The following is a 20759-nucleotide window of genomic DNA, read 5'->3' as shown; positions in this document are numbered from 1 at the left end:
TATATTTATTACTATAAAATATATAATAGAACCTCTTATGCGCTATATAAAGCATATAACATATTTGAAATATATAACATAGCTTATAAATCGTCCGGTACTTCAGAAGGTAAAATGTGCCATCGTAAGAGCAAAGACAAAGGGAGATTGGAACTGCTGAAGAGGCAGGCAGGCTCCAGCATCAGTTAAGAAGAGTGGTCAGGGTAGGTCTCATTGAGAAAGTGACATTGAGCAAAGACCTGAAGGATGTGAGGGCATTAGTTCTATGTAACTTGCTGTGGCCTTCCTTTTTGATATCCAAGAAAATTAGAACCGAATTTGAGACTCAAACCCAGTACTCTAGAGGCCCCTGTGGTCTGCAAGTGTGTGGTCTTTTGTCCCCTGGAGAGGCAGGACGGGACAGTGGTTAAGGGCATGAGTTCCAAATCAAACTAGATTTAAATACTGGCTCTACCACTGACTAGTTATATGACTTTGGGCATCGTATTTAATCTCTCTGAGCCTTGGTTCCCTATATCCCGAAATAAAGATAATAATAGCACCCACCTCGTAGGACTCTTTTAAGGATTAAATGAAATAATGTACACAAATTCCTTTGCATGCTGGAAGAACTCAATAAACACCGGCTGTAATGATTAAGCCTTGTCTCTCAAAGTTTATTTACATTTTCCTTGGTCCTGATTCTCTATCTTTATTGATATTTTAACATTGTTTTATGGTTTCTACTCCTGTGGTAAGCAACCTCAAATCCTTTGTTGATTGGGGTGGGTTATAAATAAGTAAGTAAATAAATAAAAATCTGGATGGGGGACATTTTCACTGAAGCAAAACATTTCATTACTGATAGAGTGAATTGCAAGTGAGGTCATAAGCTAGAAATATTGACTCCAACAGTGCATCAGAAACCACCAGCAAGCCACTCTCTGGTTACTCAGACCATCTTTCTCTCTCCCAAAGCCCTCTTCCTCCCCTCATCAAGAGCGGGTAAATGAGTCATACAAAATGACTCAAGAAGCCTAAATCCTCCCAACCTCACAATTACTTCACTGCCGTGAACCTCACAGAACACTCCTTCTTCCCCATAAGAGAAGAGAAAGGAAATCGATGGGGCTGCTTTCCATGGTGATGGGGTTAAGGAAGAGGGGTGCTTGCTGAGTGCAGAGTCAGACGTAGGTTAGAATCTCATTACTGCTATTAATTAGTGAGCACTGTGGCCGTAGGGAAGTCCCTTGCCCTCTCTGTGCCTCAGTTTCCTCATCAGAACCTCCCTTTTAAGGGGCTTGTGAAGAAGAAAGAAGAGGGTCCATGGAAGCAACGTGAATAGCTTATTTGTAAAGCCCTCAATGAATGTCAGACTTTCTTTCCTTATCTGTACCCGAGGGCAACGCTCAATGGACTATAGGAATCTGGAACATTTAAATAAGAGGGTGTACAGGGCAGACACGGGATGAGAAGACAAGTTCGGGTATATCTCTATGTGATAGAAACTCCCTACAAGAAGCAAAGGAGAAAGATCATTTTTGATCCCCTACTATTTTCTAGGTATATTATCATTCTCCTTCCTCACCATAACCCTTTGAGATGGGCATTGTTATCCACACCTGACAGCTGGGGCTGGGCTTTGAACCCAGAGCACACAGGTAGGAATGCTTAGGAGGCAGTGCTGGCCTTCCGAAGTTGACTTTATGAAGGACAGCAACTAGCCTCCACCATAGGACATCACAGGCACCACTGACAGAAATCTGCCAACTCCCACCCTCCCTGGAGAGCCACGCCCTTGTGACTCCCAAGCTGGCTTCAGCAAAAATCTGGGCCAGGGCTTCCCTGGTGGCTCAGTGGTTAAGAATCCGACGGCCAACGCAGGCGACACAGGTTTGAGCCCTGGGCTGGAAAGACGTCACGTGCCGCGGAGCAACTAAGCCCGTGCGCCACAACTACTGAGCCTGCGCTCTAGAGCCCGCAAGCCACAACTACTGAAGCCCGTGCGCCTAGAGTCCGTGCTCCGCAACAAGAGAAGCCACCGCAATGAGAAGCCTGCACACCGCAACGAAGAGTAGCCCCCGCTCACCACAACTAGGAAGAGCCCACATGCAACAACGAGGACCCAACACGGCCAAAAATAAATAAATTTTAAAAAAAAATCTGGGCCAGGGTGACCTTGCTGAGGCTCCCTCACTTCATCAGTCACCAGGGTCTCTGCCCTATGAGCTTGGGCTTTGGAATTAGCTAGATCTTTATTTGAAACACATACCCCTCACATATCAACTGTAGGGCCGTAAATAAGTCACTTCTTTCTGGTTCCTCTTCTGAAAATGGTGACATCAAAATGCCTGCCTCGCAAAATTGCCATGAAGATTAAACAGAGCATTGAAAACATACAAAACAGGGCCTGGCACATACCAAACGCTCATTTACGGTAGCTGCTGTTGTTACACTGACACTGTCTGGGGAAAATCAGCCTTATGCTGAATGACGGAGATGATACTTTCAGGGAGGGAGAGTGGGCCCTTGAGCACTGGCTGACACATCTACCCACAGTTTCCCCATTATCTGACATTTGACCCTTCCCCTTGTTCCACAAGAAACAACTTGAGGATAACAAGACCCAGCTGGGCTCTGTGCCCCTCCTAGAAAAAAAAAAAAAAAAAAAGATGAATCAAGGCCCAGCCCAGGGCCTCCCATTCACTGCCCTTGATCCACCAACATGGACTGATGGTCCCTTCAGTGCTGGGAACTGGAGAGAGAGGAGACTCAGGACTTCATAGGGGACTTGGGGTAAAAGACAAGGAATCGTTACTATAGCAAACAGAAAGGAATGAGGGCTGAGTGTCTTTGGGAATATGAGAGAAGCCTCCATAGAGAAAGAGGTATTTGAACTGGAACTTAAAAATTAGGTAAGACATGGCAGGGGACGGTATCCCAGGCTGAAAGCACAGCATGAACAAAGGCTAGAAATCGGAAAATGCAGTTTGTTTAGAGAACAGAGTAGTGTGGTAAGGCTGGAGAACTAGGATGCCAAAGGACTAAGGTGAGAGCTGGAAGTGAAGGGCTAGTGAACCCTACAGGCAAGGAACACGAAATAAAGGTCATGACTACCAAGGAGAAAATGGGGGGAGTGGGTCTGCATTTAAAATAGGGTGGTCACAGAAGGCCTCTTTGAGGTGACACACTGAAGAAGTAAAGGAGCAAGCCATTTGACTATCTGGGGGAAGTTTCCAGGCAGAGAAAATAGCAGTGCAAAGGTCCTGAGGCCACAGGGTGGCTGCCATGTTGGTGACGCATTGAAAAGGGCCCGTGTGACTGGAGTGGTAAGAAGTGAGGTTACAGAGTTAAATAAAAGGGAGCCAGCTCATGAGAGGCCTTGCAAGCCATTACAGGGGCTTTAGCTTTCACTTGAACGAATGGAGAGCCATTGTAGGATTTCCAGTAAAGGAGCAACGCGATCTGACTTACGTTTTAAAAGGATAGCTCTGACTGCTTCGTAGAGAATCAACTGCAGGGGGCCAAGGGTGGCAACGGGGAGACCAGTAAGGAGGCTATTGCAGAGATCCAGGCGAAAGAGGACGGCGGCTGGAACCAGGGTGGTAGCCCTGTGATGGTGCGCCTCGGTTTCCCCATGTGAAAACGAAGCTTAGGATGCCGGCCCTGTATGCCTCCCAACGTCTCAAAAAGCCCCCATCGGGATGGAATGCCACGAACCTCCGGCCAGCGGGGTGCCAGCCTGGGAAAAGTGGGACTGTGGGGCGCGTGGGCAGCTCCTTGCGCGTCCAGGCCGCCGGTGCCCACGAGAAAGCCTAGACAAGTACACGCCCCGTGATGCGCGTCAGGAGGGTGAGACCTGGCGGAGAAAGGTCTTGCTCCTCAGAGACTGAACAGGGAATGGTGGGAAGGCGAGTGCCTCTCCCGAGTCCTGGAGCGGGTCCTGGGTATCCGGCACTGTGCGCGCCGCTGTATGCAACCACTCTGCTTGTGCAGGTGCGGCAACGGCATCGTGCGGGCATCATGCGGGGAGCGCCACAGCACCCCCTCCATGCAATTCCCCCCCCACCCCCCGGCTATGACCCCTTTGTCTCACTTTTCCCTACCCCCAGCTGTCTGCCTGGCGGTCCTGCACCGGGTTCGGCGCGCACGGCCCCGCCGGTGTCCCTCTGGCGGCCGCCGTAGCAGCGCAACCCGGGCCTGGGGCTCCCGAGAGGAGAAAATCATGAATGAAATAGATGCGGTGCTCCCGCTCCCCCGCCCTCCAGGTCCAGGCAACCTCGGCGTGGGGGCGGCGCCTGAGGGGACTCCGAGCGGAGCTGCGGGGTGGGGGGCTTCCGAGATCCGGGTCGGAGAATAAGGGTCCGCGACCCGGCCCCACCTGGGCCCTGGGCGCCGCAGGAGCTCCCCGCCCCCGCGCTAGCCAGCCCCTCAGGCCCTGCGCAATTCCCGGGAAGCGGCGCAAGCCCGCCCGGGGGCGGGGCGGAGCCGGGACTAAGGGCGAGGAGCCGACCTGGCGGCTGCGCCCGAGACTCCGCAGCCGAAGCGCATTTGGTGAGGCGATCTGAAGAGGGAGCGCGCACGGAGCGCGGGACTGAGCGCCGGGCAGACGGACCGACGGACGGACGCCCCCGCACACGCAGACGCACGGAGCTCGGCGAGGTCCCCGTCACACATATATACACACACACACACACACACACACACACACACACACACACACACACACTCGCGCAGACACACACAGGGACACACGCACACTCGCGCGCGCACATCCTCCCGCCAGCCTACCCGCCCGCTCGTCGGCGCCCGGAGTCCGCTCTGGCCGGTAAGTGCGGCGCCTCCGTCGGCGCCTTTGTGTGGGGAGGTGGAAGGTGGAGGGCGCGGGGTCCCTCCCAGGGAGCCCCGGCAACTGAGACCTCCTCCAGACCCCCAGGCGCAGAAGCCAGCGCCCGCCCCCGCCACGCCCCCGTGGGGCTCCCGACGCCCCGGGACTGGGGGAGGGGTCCCCCACGCCTGGGAGGGGACCCGGCGCTGGGTAGAGGGGAGAGAGCAGCGGCCACTCCCCACGAAGCTCGTGCGCGGTTCCGGAGAGGGAGGGGAGGGATCGGGATGGTGGTCCGGGGTGCGAGCCTCTCTGCTGCCGTGGCTGGTGCGCGGCTCTTGGCTGCATTACCTACCTCTCCAGGGTCTGAAGCTCCGGAGGAAGGTTGGAGATCGCCGCTAGCCTGCTGGCCTGTAAACCGGGGCTCCCAGCCTTCGCTTCGCTTCGCCTTGCCTCCCCCGGACCGTGTAGCTTAAACCACCAGTTCCCCACCCGCCCCCAAAATGAAAGCCCAGCGTTTTCCCCTCCCCCAGCATGCCCCTTTTTCCTGGATGAGGCCCAGGCTCCTGCAAAACGTGGAGATTGCTCGGGTCAGACTTCTGAGGGGTTTACTTTACCAAGGATCATGTACCTTAGAGGGTCAAGACCAGGTGAATCTTGGGAACTCATTCAACGCCCTCATTCTACAGACGGAGAAACTGAGACCCAGTGAGGTGGCTTGACCAAGGTCACGGGAGAGATACTGGCAAAGCCTGCATTAGAATCTAGCATCCCTGGCTTTCATACTCATGTCCTCTCCTATACAATTCCATCCTTATCCTTGTTGGAACCCCAGATCCCAAAAATTTACCGGAGTGTGTCAGGAAAGTCTCTGTAATTCCAGCCCTGCCCCCTTTTGGAGCATCAGGTGCCATTCATTTCCTACCATACTTACTGTTTTTAAAAAAAAAAAAAAGGCTGGCCTTTAATTTGCCTCTTTCAGCCTCAGAGGAGATCTTGAGATTTAGTTTGGGAGAATGAAGCAGTCCTGGACAGGAGATCAGATTCCAGGGTGTTAGTCCTGGTTCTCCCAGGAGTCACTGAACCAGTGTCCTTAGTTGGACCAGGTAATGTCATGGTCAAGGAGTCATCCCCCCTTCCCCCACCTTGACCTGACTACCCCCCTCCTTAAGGGCCTAGGTCTTCTAATCCAACCAGGCTCCCTTCATCATCCCTTTGTAGAGGTCTCTGAGTCTTTCCTGTCCGGCCACCTCTCCCTCCTTGATGTTTGTTGAGTGCGGCCTCTTGGTGTTGCTGACAGAGCTGCTGGGGAAGCTTGAGTTACAGCCTCACCAGGCTCGGGTGATGGCTCAGGCAAGGCTCCCTCAAAGGCAGCTGGGTATCCCCAGAGCTGAACCCGATGCCTGGTGCAGAGAGGGTGCCCCGAGAGGTATGTTGATGGAGTGCAAGCTGGATGGGGAATGGATAAAGTCAGTCATCTTTGAGAAGACTCTGTTGGATGGGGGAGTTGGCAGGGAGGACAGTGTTCAGTCTCTAGGGGCCTGAGGTTCTTTTCTCAAGAGCTTCCTTCTTGGGTGAGCAACCTGGCATGGAGCAGAGACAGGGTGACCAGCTGGCATAACTCCAGGGGCTACCACTCACATGGTTGTGCCTGTAAATGGCGTTGTGCTCCAGAAGCACCATTTACATAGACTTCATAATGAGCAGTGGCCCGTGGGTTATTGCAGTGCCATGGGTCTCACCCTCAGAGTGAAGAGATCTGGCTGGACAGTTGCAGTGAATGCTTACAATCTTTCTGGGTCTCAATTTCTCCAAAAAATAAGATCATTGGATTGGTGTCAGGATATCTTTTAGGTCTGAACTGTTGGGGGGGGGGGGCTGGGGAAGGGGGGGAGCACTTATAGTTTTCCTCTTCTATTACTCTGTGATGAAATCATTTATGTAGGGTACTTAGCACAGGGCTTGGGGCATAGAAAAAGCTCCGAAGAGGTAGCTGTTAATATCATTAAGGCCCCAGCCTTATGGATATACCTTCCACTTCTTTTTTTTTTAAATTTATATTTATTTATTTACATATTATTTTGGCTGTGTTGGGTCTTCGTTGCTGCGCGGGCTTTCTCTAGTCGCGGTGAGCGGGGGCAACTCTTCGTTATGGTGCATGGGCTTCTCATTGCGGTGGCTTCTCTTGTTGCAGAGCACAGGCTCTAGAGCACAGGCTCAGTAGTTGTGGCACACGGGCTCAGTAGTTGTGGCTTGCAGGCTCTGGAGCGCAGGCCCAGTAGTTGTGGCGCACGGGCTTAGTTGCTCCGTGGCATGTGGGATCTTCCCGGACCAGGGCTGGAACCCGTGTTCCCTGTATTGGCAGGCGGGTTCTTAACCACTGTGCCACCAGGGAAGTCCACCCTCCACTTCTTCCCTTCTTCAGATTGCCAAAGGACATGAGATTTTGAATCCTGAAAGTCCCTCTCCCTCAAAAAATCCCTCCTCCACTGATCTATTCCTGGACTTAGGGCTCAGCCAGCATAGGACATCCATGAAGTTCCCTGGGAGAAGTCACTTTTGTTTATCAGTTATTTCTCACCTAAGGATGATTGAATTTGATAGTTTATATACAGTCAAAGCTTTTCTTACACACTGTCACTTATATTTAATCCTCATAACACACCCATGATATCAGTAGCGTTATTATTCCCATTTTATAGATGCGGAAGTTAAGACTCAGAGTTTAACTTATCTAAGGATTTGTACTGTAAAAGTCTCAGAGCCAGAGAGCCGTGTCTCCAGCTCAGAGCTTTTGACCCCAGATTCTGAACTCTTTCTTCTCTGTCACGTTGCCTGTCCTTTCCTGAAACCTGTCCGAAAAGAGAGACAGATGACCCCTTGGATAGAAGCGAGAAGGAGGGGTTTATTCTTCTGGAAGACGAGGAATGGCTTCTTGGAGAAGCGAGGTAGCATTTGAGCTGGGTCTAAACGATTTGTACAACGGAAGGAAGGAGGAAAATATTATAAGTAGTGGAAACAGCATGAGCAGAGAGCCGGCGGTGGGGGCTTCTAGGACGTGTGTAGAAACTGGAAAGCAATTCATTCCAACTGGGCAAAAAGGCTAAAAGAGGAGCCATGAGAAGGAAGCCTGGGTAGGAAGGTGGAGGCAGTTGCTGGGAGCCTTGAGTGCCAAGCCACGTGATCATCGGCCTTTAGTTTTTGAGTGGGGGAGAGACATGATCAAACATGGCCATTAGGAAACTCACTCTGGCTGCCCCATGGAGAACAGATTGGAGGGGGAGAGCCTGCTGGCAGGGAGCCCAGGTAGGAAACAATGACAGCGGTATAGGTAAGAGTTAAGGAGGGTTTGGATAGGGGAGATGGGGGGCGAGGGGTTGTAAGAATGAAGAGAAAGAGGAGTTGAAGCAGGAGGCTACAGTGTCACCAGAGCTGGCAGCGGATTGGATGTGGGAGTGGAGGGAGGGAGGAATGAGAAGTGACGGCAAGGTTTGGAGCCTGAGTGGCTGGGCATCCATTCTCAGACAGAGCCCAGCGGGAGGGGGAAGGGGAGGCTCAGGAGTGAGGGCCATGATCTGACAGGGTACCAGAATGACTCCTGCAAAGCTGGCTCACCGAGCACCCCAAAGTGTCCAGAGCCAGTTGCTTCCTTCCTCCTTCATTCATTCACTTATTATCCAAATACATAGAAACATCTGTTACATGTGAGGCTGTTCACAGGCTCTAGGGATACATTGCTGAAAAAGATGAACTTCTTGTCCGAGCTCTACCAAGGGAGACAGAAAAGAAAACGTAAGCAAACTATAACATTTCAAGAGGTGAGCAATGCTCTGGAGATAAATAAAGCAGGATGAGGGTTGACTGTGGGGGAAGAGATTTACCTTTAAAAAGAATTGTCTTCAAGGAAGTGGCATTTGAACAAAGACCTGAATGAAGTGAGGAAGTGACCTTGGGGAAGAGCATTCTGGGAAAAGGAGACCGCAAGTGCCAAGGCCCTGGGGGTAGGAATAGCTTGGTGTTTTCAGGGAACAGCAAGTGTGGCCGGAAAACATAGGTCAAGAGGGAGGGTGGAAAGGAAAACGGTAGGAGAGAGGGGCAGGCCCAGATCACATAGGTGCTTACAGGCCTGAGGAATAAGAGGTCGTATGATGTTAATGAGTACAAGAGAACTGGAGTCCTGTTCTCCTTGTGTTCGTCATGCCTAGAAAACCAAGCCCGACACTCAGCAGTGGCTCACTAAATAATTGTCTAATGAATGAATGTTGGAAACCACCATTTATGTACGAAGCCTCCTATCTTGGACTAAATAAAGTTGTTGTAGCATAGTAAGGGCATAAGTAAGCTATGTATGATCAAAATGATAAAGCTCAGATGATTTGAATATCTGTGATGTCATTCAAGGATGAAAATTTGAGTCACGTCTGTATGTTCAGTATGGCTGTTGACTAAGGCGAAAAGTAAAACATACCTGAAATGACTGTAAAACAATTAAAATGGTAACATTTTTTGGTCTTCCCTCATCCCCTTTCCAGTGCAAATATACAACCTTCTGGCTTCATTTCAAATTTTCCCTTGTGCAACTCTTATGCCCTCAGCCATTTCCCTTGTAGAGATTTTAAAGAAACTCATCTCTAGCCCAAAGGCCCATATTTGCAGGACAAGGAATTATCATCTTCAATAACTTGACAGATTCCCAAAAATGGCAGAGAGGGCAGTGGGGAAAGAGAAACTATTTACAGAAGTATAAATTCTTTAAGCACCCAATTAATTGTTTAAATGGATCTATAAGTGCGAATGGAAAAACTCCAGAAGATGGTTAATCGTTTAAAGCTTTCTGTCTGCATTCAGTTGGACACAGGGTGTGTGTGAACATTTCAAAACGTATGGCACTCTTTACCAAAAATTGAACTCACACACCAGGAAATATGTTCTTACCAGTATGGGTCAGCGCAGCTATCTGTGTGTAAGTACCTGTGTTCAATCCGAAGTTTACTCATGATTAAGTGACCTGGGGCAAGGTCCTTCCCCTCTCCCAAACTGTTTCCCCATGTCTAGGAGGTAGGGCTTGGGCTTCTAGGGCCCCTATGGCACTAAGCACTACGGTCTGTGATATCTGTAGGCCCACACTGTTGTCTTCCTGGAGGACAGTGACCACTGTCACAGTGTGGGCCTGTGCCTCCCTGTGGTGGATGGGAGGTAGACAGGCGGTCCTGTCAAAGAGGAGACGGGATGCTTCCATCAAGCAGACAGAGCCAGATACTAGGCTGGACCTTCTGAGAGGGCAAGTTGACAGGTAGTCTAAGTCTTCTTAGAATCCTAGACTCTTTAGGTGCCCTGGTCCAAATTCCATCTGATTCTGCATGTTTTTTCACCTCTAGGAACTGGAAACTCAGGTCAGCTGAAGAAAACAACTAAAAACCCATTGAGGTTTTGAACAGTACCATCACCAAAAAGCTCTTCCTTACCTTAAACCATGGCATTACAGAAAATAAGGTCTTCCCCCATTCTTCAATATCATCCCCATCTTTTTTGCATCTGGTGAGACGTGAGACAAGCACCTTGGCCACCAATATCTGGGAAAGCTCCAGAATTCCCCAGACTCTTAGACAGAAGAAAGCTTTTCCCACTCAGCGGCGGCACATAGAATAAAAGCCACCCTCCTTCCTGTGTCCCCCTTGAAGCAGCCTTGACGCAAGTTTCCATACCTGGGGTGTGGCATGCTGAGTTGGGAAGGGATCTCCTCGAGCTAGATGCAGGGGATCCACAATTTGTAAGCGAGCAAGCATCTTGGTGAGAATTCCTAACTTTGAGCTAATGTAGGGGATAAACTGTTCTTGGCCAAGTCTGGTTCCTGTTACTGTGATTGCAGATACAGACCCTGAATTGCCCTTCCTTTGCATGGTGAGGTGGTTGGTTGACGTCATTACAGAGACATACCAAGCTTTGATATGTCTTTCTTAAGAGTGGAAATGTTCCCTTTCTCCCCCAACTCTCTGGAAGCCGCTCAGGAGGGATTCAGTGGACTTCAGTGGTGGGTGGCATGTGGCTGTCTGAAGTGGACTCCAAAGATTGTATATTTCATTATCTGCCTAAGAGTGTGCCAGCCTTTGAAAAATAAATTACACTGTAAAAATAACACAACCTACTATAGAACAACTGTAAAATGAACCACGATTTTATATGTCCCATTCTGTTTCTTCTATAGATCTGTATCTTTTATTGTTGAAATGAGTCCACATCTAGTTTTGTACCCAACATTTTTCACTTAACATTTTCCCTGTAACTTCTGTACTCATACATGACCTTCTTCTATCCTCAATGGCTTCCATACTTTACTTAATCATTTCTTAATTGGTGGACATAGCAGTGAACATCTTCAAGCACACAGCTTTTCCATCTCAGATTCTCAAGGCATCTGATTTAAGCATCCCCAATAGGGTATGACAGGACCCGGGGGAGGGGGAAAAAAGAGCACAAGGTTAAAGTACATGTCATCTGTGGACAGATGCAGGTTGATTTCATGGATACAGAGGACGTGGTCCTGGGTCCTGGGGTAGAAAGAAAACAATGGACACCAGAGCTGGAGCCATGGAGAGGATGGAGAGGGACATTATGGGCCGGGAGGCCCAAGTCACAGAGCGCTGAGGGTGTGATGGAGGAGTGTCAGATTTCAGATGGAGTCCCTCCAACATTTTATTGATTTGTTTTGGTGTGCCTTTTAAAAATTACGGTGCAATACATAAAATTTACTATTTTAACCATTTTAAGTATATAGTTCTGTAGCACTAAATACATTCACATTGTTGTGCAACCGTCATCACCATCTACCCATAGAGCTCTTTTCATCTTGCGGAACTGAAACTCTGTACCCATTAAACAATAACTCCTTCATTCTCCCCTCCCCGCAGCCTCTGGTAACCTCTCTTCTACTTTCTATGAATTCACATGTTCTAGGTACCTCATGTAAGTGGACTCATATACCATTTGTCCTTTTGTGTCTAGCTTATTTCACTTAGCATAATGTTTTCAGGCTTCATCCGTGTTGTAGTGTGTGTCGGAATTTCCTTCCTTTTTAAGGCTGAATAATAGTCCGTTGTACGTATATAACACATTTGCTTATCCGTTCATCTGTTGATGGACACCTGGGTTGCTTCCACCTTTTGACTATTGTGAATGATGGAATAATGCTGTTATGAACGTTGATATACAGGTATCTGCTTAAGCCCCTGCTTCCAGTTATTTGGGGTATATACCTAGAAGTGGAATTGCTGGATCAAATGATAAATGTGTATTTAATTTTTTGAGGAACCACGGGGTGCTTTTTATTAAGGATTTTTGTGTACTCATCAAAAAAGACCACTAAGTGAAGTCTTAGGACTGGAGGGTCCAGGAAGAACCCATTCATTTTTTAAAGTAAATTTTGTGTAGGTTTCTGCATGGCATGAGGGAGGAGACAGACAAGGGAACAGAATACAAATGAATCCACCCTCCATTTCTGAAGAATTATTGTGATTTAGACGCATTGTGAGTGGGAAAAGAAAGCTCTCAGGAGAGATCTTAGGGATGGAATTCATTCATGCATGCAGGTATTCACTGTTCCAGGAAATCCACACGCCATGAGGACCTTGCCCACAAGGAGCTTGTGTGTGTCCGTTGGGGGCACCAGAGAGTAACCGGGCAACAGTGGTCTGTACTGATGCTCGCTACAGTAATCTGAAATACTAACTTTTCTGAGTGCTTACTACGTTATCTCACCTAATCTTTATCACAGTTCATTGCACAAGGTTTTTATTATCCTCAGCTTATCGATAAGGAAATAGACTCAGAGAGCTTAAGTAACTTGCCAGGAGCACACAGCAAGTAAGTGGCAGAGCCAGAGTTCACACCTAGGTAGTAATTGTGCTTTGGTGATGAGCTGAGGGCTGTGGGGACACAGCAGAGGCACCTGCCCAGCGTGGTGGTCAGGGAAGGCTTCCTGAAGGAAGGTGTCAGGCAAGCGTTTTAGTCTAAGTTGGCTGTGTTCTTCTTTTGCCCATGATTTCAGAGCATGGCTTTTGGTAGCAGCAGCAGCAATATCCAGCCCTGCTTCCCGTGACTCCGGTCTCCCAGGGCGCCCCGCCTCCTTGAGACTGCATTTCAGAGGAAGGTGATCACAGTCAGCATCCCTGGTGCTTATCACGAGGCAGGGAGGCCAGAGGTGGGATGTGTCCTTTTCCCTCTTACATTTGCCGCCTCTGACTTCCTTAGCTGGCCTCCTTCTGGGATGCCTTAGAGGGACATCCCAGGGCACCTCCTGGGCCTGGGCAGCTTCGGACCAGTGGGCTGGAGTTGGCCAAATATAAGGCCCAGGAGTGGCAGTGGAGGTCATATGTCCACCTCTGTGTCACTTCACACCCAAGATACCTGGACCTTGTGGGCTCCCATCACCTCAAAAGCCCCGTCTTCCCAGAACCCAGGTGTAGCCAGTTCTTTCTGCTCTTTGAACCCCTTGTAGCTCCCCGTGGCCTACAGCAGTGTTTCTCAACAGGGACCCTGCTGGCCTTTGGGTGGGGGAGTTCTTTGTTATGACAGCATCCCTGGCCACTCCCCTGAATATTTCCCAGGAGGACCCTTCAGTCATTGTGACAAGCAAGAACGCTCACATGCATTTTTAAGGTCTGTTTTACGAATGAGAAGATGTACAGACCTTCAGCGTTCCATTCAGTGAGTTTCAACGATTGTATGAAGTTGAATAACCATCACCGGGCTTGAGATGTGGAACATTTCCATCATCCCGCAAAGTCCCTTCTTTCTCCTTCCCAGTCAGTACCTGCCCTCAGAGGTAACCATTGTTGCCGTTTCTGTCTGACTCGTGGCATGCGGTCTTTTGTGTCATAAAGTAGTTTTTGAGATTCATCTGTGTTGTTGCACCCTCACCCTCCCTGACACACACACAGATCTCTAGATGCCAACTAGAATGACAGTCCCTGCCTTAATCTAACTAAGGAAAAGTGGGCTGTGAGTTAAAGTCAGTGTGTGTTCGCCAGATGCGCGAAGCCCTCTGCCGTGTGATGTGAGGCCCCTCACCTGCCCGCTGTCCAGTCACACTGAGGTGCCCGCCTTCTCCCAGCTCACCTTGCCCTCTCACTTCTCCTGGCCTTTGCCCCTGCAGTGTTCTCTGCCTGGAACATCCTCCCCACTGTCTGGTGAACTCTGCTTGTCCTTGAGATGCTCAGACATCACCTCCCTGTCCAGCTTCCCAGACTCTCCCTTTCACCCTCCCAGGCACTCGCGTTACACAGCCTCTGTTGACAGTTAGCACAAATTTGACTCTGCTCACAAGACTGCAAGCTGGTTGAGGGCAGGGACTACGACTTAGTCATCTGGGGAGCCTCGCAGGCTCAACATACCGAGCCTGATAGTAAAGACACGGATCTAAGATTACAGCAGGTTTGTCTCAAGGTTACTTAGAGGCAGATTGGGTCTAAAATAACTGTGCAAAATATACCCCCCAAATACTGTCTGAAATTGTTCAAAGAAAGGTGATGAAAAAAGACAGTGTAATCTTTGACTACAGATGAAAAATGTAGCGTTAAACTCACTGCCAGTGAGGCAGAGACCTCCAGCCCTTCCCGCAGAGGACCTGGCATCATGGGAAATGGATGGGCATTGATGAGTGCAAAGCAGTACAGCTCAGGGAGCCAAGGGGATGGGCAAAAGAGTAGAGTTAGTCATGGGAGGCCGCCTGGAGGAGGTGAGTTCCAAGGGTTTTTCAAAGAGGAGTCTGTTGAGCCAGAGAGTTACATAATCGCGAAATCTATAGAGAGCCTTAAAGCATGATCCAAGGCAGCCTGGATCATGGTCTGATCTGTCCTCTTGTGACTGTGGTCCTGAGTCTCACGTAGCGGCCCTTCCCTCCCCTTTCACTCCTTTTAACTCACTTCTTCCTTCCCTCTTTTCTACTGTTTAGTCGCTCCTTCCCATCTTCCTTCCAAACTGAATGTGCAGAAAAAGCTGGATGTACATTGCCTGGCCTTCCATCCCTCCTTCTCTGCACTGGACTCCCTGTCTTGGGGGTTATAGAAGGAGGCTCATCCCTTGCCCCCTCCCAGCCTGGGCAGCACACAGAAGCCAAGTTTATGGACAGGAGAGGGAGGGTGCAGCCCAGGGTGGAGTGTGGTCCATTTTGAGGTGCCAAGTTACAAATCAAAACGGTGGGGGAAGAATTCAGCCAGAAGAGAGGTCAACGTGCCCTAGACTCCCCGGGGAGGCTTTCTGGAGGCGGCATGAGCTGAGGCAGGCCCTGGAGGAGCAGGGGCCACATCTCGGAGGAGAAGAGCAGGGAGCCCTGTCCAGGAAGGAGGAATGGGGGAAACGAGCTGAGAAGCAAGAGTGGGCGTGGCTGGGAGGCGGGGCAATACACATGGCGGAGGAGGATTTGGGGAATCCTACCATCGGGTTTCAGTTCTTGGCGCCCCACCTTCCTGAGGGCTCTGGGTCTGACCCTGGGGACCTGGAAACAGCCCGGGGCTCTCCAGAGGGGAGGGGATGGTTCTCCCGGAGAGTCCCTGCTCATCCTCAAGCTGGTCTCTCCTGCGTCGTTCTCATTAGCTCCAGAACACCTGGCAGAGCCTGAGGAAGAAGGAGACAGAGCTTTGTAGCCGATGGCACTGCCTGGCTCCCGTGCCGGGTTGACTTAGAGGGCACCAGGAGATGCAGCTTCAAGCCAGGTCAGCTGTGGTGACGAGGAGGAAGTCAGCCCTGGGTCGCCTCATACTTTGTGCGCTTCAGTCACTTCCTCGGTCATTACCACAACCCTGCGGCCAGCAGCTCCTATTGCTTCCATGGCCCAGAGGAAGAAACCGAGGCTCAGAGAAGTTAGGACACTGGTCCAGGGCCCCATGGGGAGAGGGTGGCAGAGCACAGCGTTTCACCCGTGTCTCTTGGCCTCCAAATCCATGCTATTTTGCAGAGGACCGTGGCTGCCTTAAGGTATGCAGCCTCAGAATGGCCAGTCTGTTGTGTATCGAGGCATTCCACCAGTGACGGAAGAGTCTGTTGACAGCTCACCCCAGGCCTCAGGTTTCCAGACCCTTTTCAACCTTGATTCCTGGTCCCCTCTTCTTTTTTTTTTTTTTTTCCTCTTTCCCATTCCGTTCAGCTTCCTGGCTCACACTCTGTTCTCTCTCCTGGCAAAGATGCCTCAGACCTAGCTAAAGTTTCCAAACAGCCTCTGCCTCCCAGGCCCTGCCTCTGACTGTTTGCCTGATTCTTTTACCAAACCCTGAAGTGCCAGGATCTTCCCAACCTGAGCACAGAAGGGTTAAATCAGAGGCTGAGTGTGAGGCCCTGATAGAGGACCAGACCCCCCAGGGAGGTATGGCAGGAGCTAGAGGTTTCCCTAGCTGCAGGTGGGAGCAGACCTAGCTCTGCACCCCAGCTCTCCCCTCTGTAAGTGCATACGAGCCCTATGAGAAGTGGTTTTGTAAGCGACGAAGAGCAGAGCAGATGCCAGACAGGATCTTCATGGACGATCCAGACCAAGGCACAGGCAGCCCTGGCATCGAGGCCCAGGGTTGGCATCAGGGACGTCTAGGGCTAAAACCAGAGACAGGTAGAGACCAGAAGCACAAGATCATTTGTGATCAGGGTGGGTGTATAACCAGCAGTGCCCCCTCCCAAGTGGGGGGCGGGCAGAGCTGTAAGAGTGGACAAGGCCTCAGTCCTAGAAGGCAGACGACCAAGACAGAGACTCTGCCTGCCAGAGCGTCAGGCGGAAAGCCAGGGGCTGGGATGGGGCCAGTGTCTGAGCCAGACAAGCAGCAGTGAGACTGAGTGTTGTGAAAACTCTTAACAGTAATATTAGTTACCACTTACATGGTACGCTCTGTGCTAGGAACTCTTATTGTAAGAGTTTTATGTTTTCTCATCTCAATAATATTTTGAGTTAGGTACTACTACTGTGTACCTATAATATTTTGAGTTAGGTCCATTTTACAGATGAGAAAACTGAGGCACAGAGAGTTTGAGCAAAACTCCTCATCTCCTCCAAGACTGGGAGCATGACCCTTCACATTCATAGCTTGAAATCAGCCATGGTGGGAGCCTTTACACCCGGGAAATCAGCAAATGCCACAAATCATGGCTTTTTAATTTTTTATTTATTTTAAAAGATTCTTTTGTCTGAGAACCAGTTTACTAGCACACCACCAGACTCATCCCAGAGCCTCCGTGGACCTCACCTATGGGAGAGAAGTCCTGTATTAACTGAGAAGCAGGCAACGCCTGACACACTAGACGACAGCATTTTTAGGAGTTTACTGGGCCCTGTCTAAGCATTTTGCATGCATCTCATATAAAAACTTCATGTGAGGATCAAAATTCATTTAATCTCCGTAAGAACCCTCTGAGGTGTAGACACTGCTTTCCTCATTTCACAGATGAGGAACCTGAGGCACGGGGAAGTCAAGTATCTTGTCCAAGATCAGGCAGCCAGTGAGGGAGCCTTGCTTCAGACTCGGGCAGCCCAATCCCAAAGCCTGCGCTTTGTGGCGTTTTTAATGAGCCATTTATAAATGCTCAAACGCTAGCGTACTTTTCATTTATTTTTTCAAGAATAGGTCTTGAATATCTGTCTGCTGCCAGATAGGGTATTAAATACAGGAAACAGGAACGTCCACATCAGAGGCCACACACCTAGCGGTTTCACTAAAGCCTGGGCCTGGGGTTGAGGCAAACGGAGTTTGAAGCCTGCCTCTGCAGCCTACCAACTGGGTGACCTTGAGCAAGTGACTCAGTCTCTCCAAGTCCTTATCTCCACATGTGTAGGAGGGGGCTAACGGTGTTTCAGTTCATAGGGTTTTGGTGAAGGATGAGTGATGTAATACATGTACAGCACTTGGCAAGGCATCCAGCACTCAGTAAGCACTCAGTAAAAGGAGGCTGCCGTGATTATAATCCACAGGTTTGTGTTCCGGTAGCTCCATGTGAGGTGGGGATACAGGCATCAACGATAATCACCGAGGGACTTCCCTGGCAGTCCAGTGGTTAAGACTCTGCACTTCCATGGCAGGGGGCACAGGTTCGATCCCGGGTCGGGGAACTAAGATCCCGCATGCCACATGGCATGGCCAAAAATAAAATGAAAAAATAAAATAAGTTTTTAAAACAATAGATGGTCACCGAATAGAGTGTGAGAACAGAAGGCAGGTACCCAGTTCTTCCTAAGGGAGGGTTCTGCTGAAGGGGTCACATTTGAACAGGGTCTTGAAAGGGTCTTAAAGAGTTTTCCAAGAAGAGAAGGGAAAAGGGGGCTTTTCCCTGAAGGGAAAGGTGCATTCCAAGGTATCATAAGTAGGAGCAAGCATCTAACAGAATGGAAATTCCAGAACAGCCCCCTCCTGAGAGGTGTGATCACGCCTTCACATTTGTAATTGTTTCCTCCTTGTAAATTAAACTGTATACCTGGAGTATGGGGAGTGTAGAAAGAGGGAGCAGAAGGGGGATGTTTTCAGAATCTTGCAGAGCAGATGGTTAAACCAGATGACCTTTGAGCTCTGAAATCCCGCTGTTTGATTGATCATCTCTGGGCTCCTGTCCACCATACGGATAGGACTGTCCTCAGTACATACTGATCCACACAGCTGGGCCTCCACGAGTAACTGGCTGGGGTGGGAACACCTTCCCCACTTGAAGGTTGGGCAGCCTCTGCGCCAGGCTGCATGGACCAAGGGCTTGTTTCCCTGGTGCTGGGAGCACCCTCTGCGGCTTCCCTGCCACTCCACCACCTCCGCCTCATCAAACCTTGATAGCCCCAGAATTGAAACTTGACCTTAAGGAAAAGCCCTTAAAAGTCATTAAATTCAATTCCTTTGATTTTCATTTGTGGCTACTGACACTCAGATTAGAGGAAATGACTGGATCAAGGTCCTACAGTGGCCTAGGACTAGAGCCCAGGGCTGCTGGGTCCTTGGCCATGGAGCACATTTGTTCCTCCAGTAACGGAGCACAGCTGCCACCATCATGCACACTCTCCACTCCAGCCAGTCTCCCAAGGAGGGCTTCCGGGGCCGCTGCTTCAGGTGGGGAAACCTGAGGTCGGGGTCCAGGGCAGCACTTCCTGTTGTTCTGTTCCTGGAGAGGACACACAAGGTAATGGCCCCGCAGCAGTGAGCTCCTTCAGAGCCCTGGGGACTGGAGTCTCCCTCAGGCTCCTTCACTGACTCACCCACTGTGAGAGTCTAGCACAGTCACTTCACCCCCGAGCCTCAGTTTCTTCATCTGTAAAATGGGATGATGCCCCAAAGACCTATGGTGAGGATTTTTCAAAGAACATCTATAACGCAACTGCTGTAGTCTGCTGTTACGTTCGTGTTCACTCTCTTCCTATTTTCAGAGTGTTGTTAACAACGAAGGCTGAAAGCCAGAAGAGAAGAGAGCTGAGGAATATGGGCGGCGAGAAGCAGATCTGTCATTACTAGCGTTGTGGCCTTGGGCAGGTCACTGCACTTCTCTGGATCTCTATTTTCTCATCTAGAAACTACAGGTAATGATAGTATGTTCCTTCTAGGGCTGTCGTGAGAATTAAGGTCTGCCTTATGTCTCTGGGAAAAAGGGTAGGGAGGAAGAAGACACGAAGAAATAACATCACAAGTGAGCACCTCGGTAAATCTCCCTGTCCGTACTCCCTTCCCACATGCCCTTGTCAGACTGAATTTCTTTCCATTCCTTGAGTGTGCCCTGCTTCCTCTCAACTCCAGGCCCATTCATGGGCCCTCCTTCTGCCTGGCGCACCCCAGCTGCTCCTCTCTCACTCCACAGCTTCTGACCGCCACTCCTCCTTCATGTCTCATCAGAGATCCCTTCCTGGGAATCTTCCCTGACTCCTCTGCCTCACTGGGGGCCTCGCCAGCATCCCCACAGCACCCTGCCTTTCTCCCATCAAACGGGCCACCTGTGTTCCATTGCCTTTTGCTTACCTGCACTGCCCCACTGTGCCGTGAGAGCGTGTACTTCATTGTATCCCCAGGGCCTCACCCCGTGGCCTGCACGTAGTAGGTGTTTGGTAAACACTAGCTGAACACATGAATGTTCCAGTCCCTGAATCGGACTCACAAGAAAGATGGAAAACTCTGTTGCCGAACCACCCCCACCCCTTTGCAAGCTGGGCCTCTCCAGCACCCTTCCATCTTCCCTTCCCTGGGGTGCCTGCCAGGCCCACGCCCCAGTCTCCCACCAACAGAGCAAGTTGGAGAAGTCATCATTCATCTGGGTACATCCCAAGCGGAGAACACTCAGACCCTGTGTTTGGGATCCAGAACACTCCGAGTTTGCAGTCTGCTCAGACGTGGGGACAGATGGCTGGACAGTGGACAGCTGGGCAGGGAGGGTAGGCAGCTTGGCAGGATGGAAATAGCAGTGAACTAAGCATTGGGAGTCCTGGGCTCGGAGCCTGTTTGTTCCACTAGTTTGCGGCATGCATCAGTCTGAGCTCTGTGGTTGCCAGCAACAGAAACTGACTGAGTAACTTAGGCAGGAAGGCTGCGTGTTAGAAGGCTTTGGGCTGTGACACAGAGTGACCTCTGGTCTTGGACCCTCCCTGTAGCAAGGGACAAGCAGAGCACCTGGGGAAGAGAGAGGTAACTCCCAAAAGGGAATCTGGTTTAACTACCTGAAAACAATTGTTCACACCTTGTGTGACCTGAGGCAAGTCACTTAACCTCTCTTGCCTCAGTTTCCCTATTTGGATGTTCTAAAGCCGGCCTCTCTCCTCCATTCACATCTCCCATGTGCTTTGTGCTGAGAAGGCTTCCTGCCCTGGCCCCGATGGTGCCTTTCCCCATCCAGACACCGTAGGGATGATGATGAGTGAGCGCAGTGAGCAAGCGTGTGTGTGCTTCCCTGCCGCCGCCCCAGGGAGGACGGGCGAGGCCTCTCCACCTGCCTGCTTTGGGACACGTGACTCATTTGCGTGAGG

The 20759-nt window shown here is 50.4% G+C and overlaps 1 protein-coding gene across 3 annotated transcripts in view; it reads left to right on the top strand.

Moving 5' to 3' along the window:
• Nucleotides 1-4669: 4669 nt before the first annotated feature.
• Nucleotides 4670-20759, top strand: part of PTPN5 (protein tyrosine phosphatase non-receptor type 5) — a 54890-nt gene continuing 38800 nt past the window's right edge. Inside the window, exons 1-2 of one of the 3 annotated variants that reach the window (XM_073808680.1) lie at nt 4670-4807; nt 19179-19328. The gene's annotated coding sequence lies outside the window, so the exon portion shown is untranslated. The remainder of the gene's footprint in view (nt 4808-19178; nt 19329-20759) is intronic. The other 2 variants (XM_033861664.2, XM_073808681.1) reach the window with 2 other exon arrangements.

This window comes from Tursiops truncatus, chromosome 8 (genome assembly GCF_011762595.2).
Source record: "Tursiops truncatus isolate mTurTru1 chromosome 8, mTurTru1.mat.Y, whole genome shotgun sequence".
In the NCBI taxonomy this organism is placed as follows: Eukaryota; Metazoa; Chordata; class Mammalia; order Artiodactyla; family Delphinidae; genus Tursiops; species Tursiops truncatus.
The sequence above is the reverse complement of the archived record's forward strand: the minus strand, read 5'-3'. Positions and strand labels throughout refer to the sequence as shown.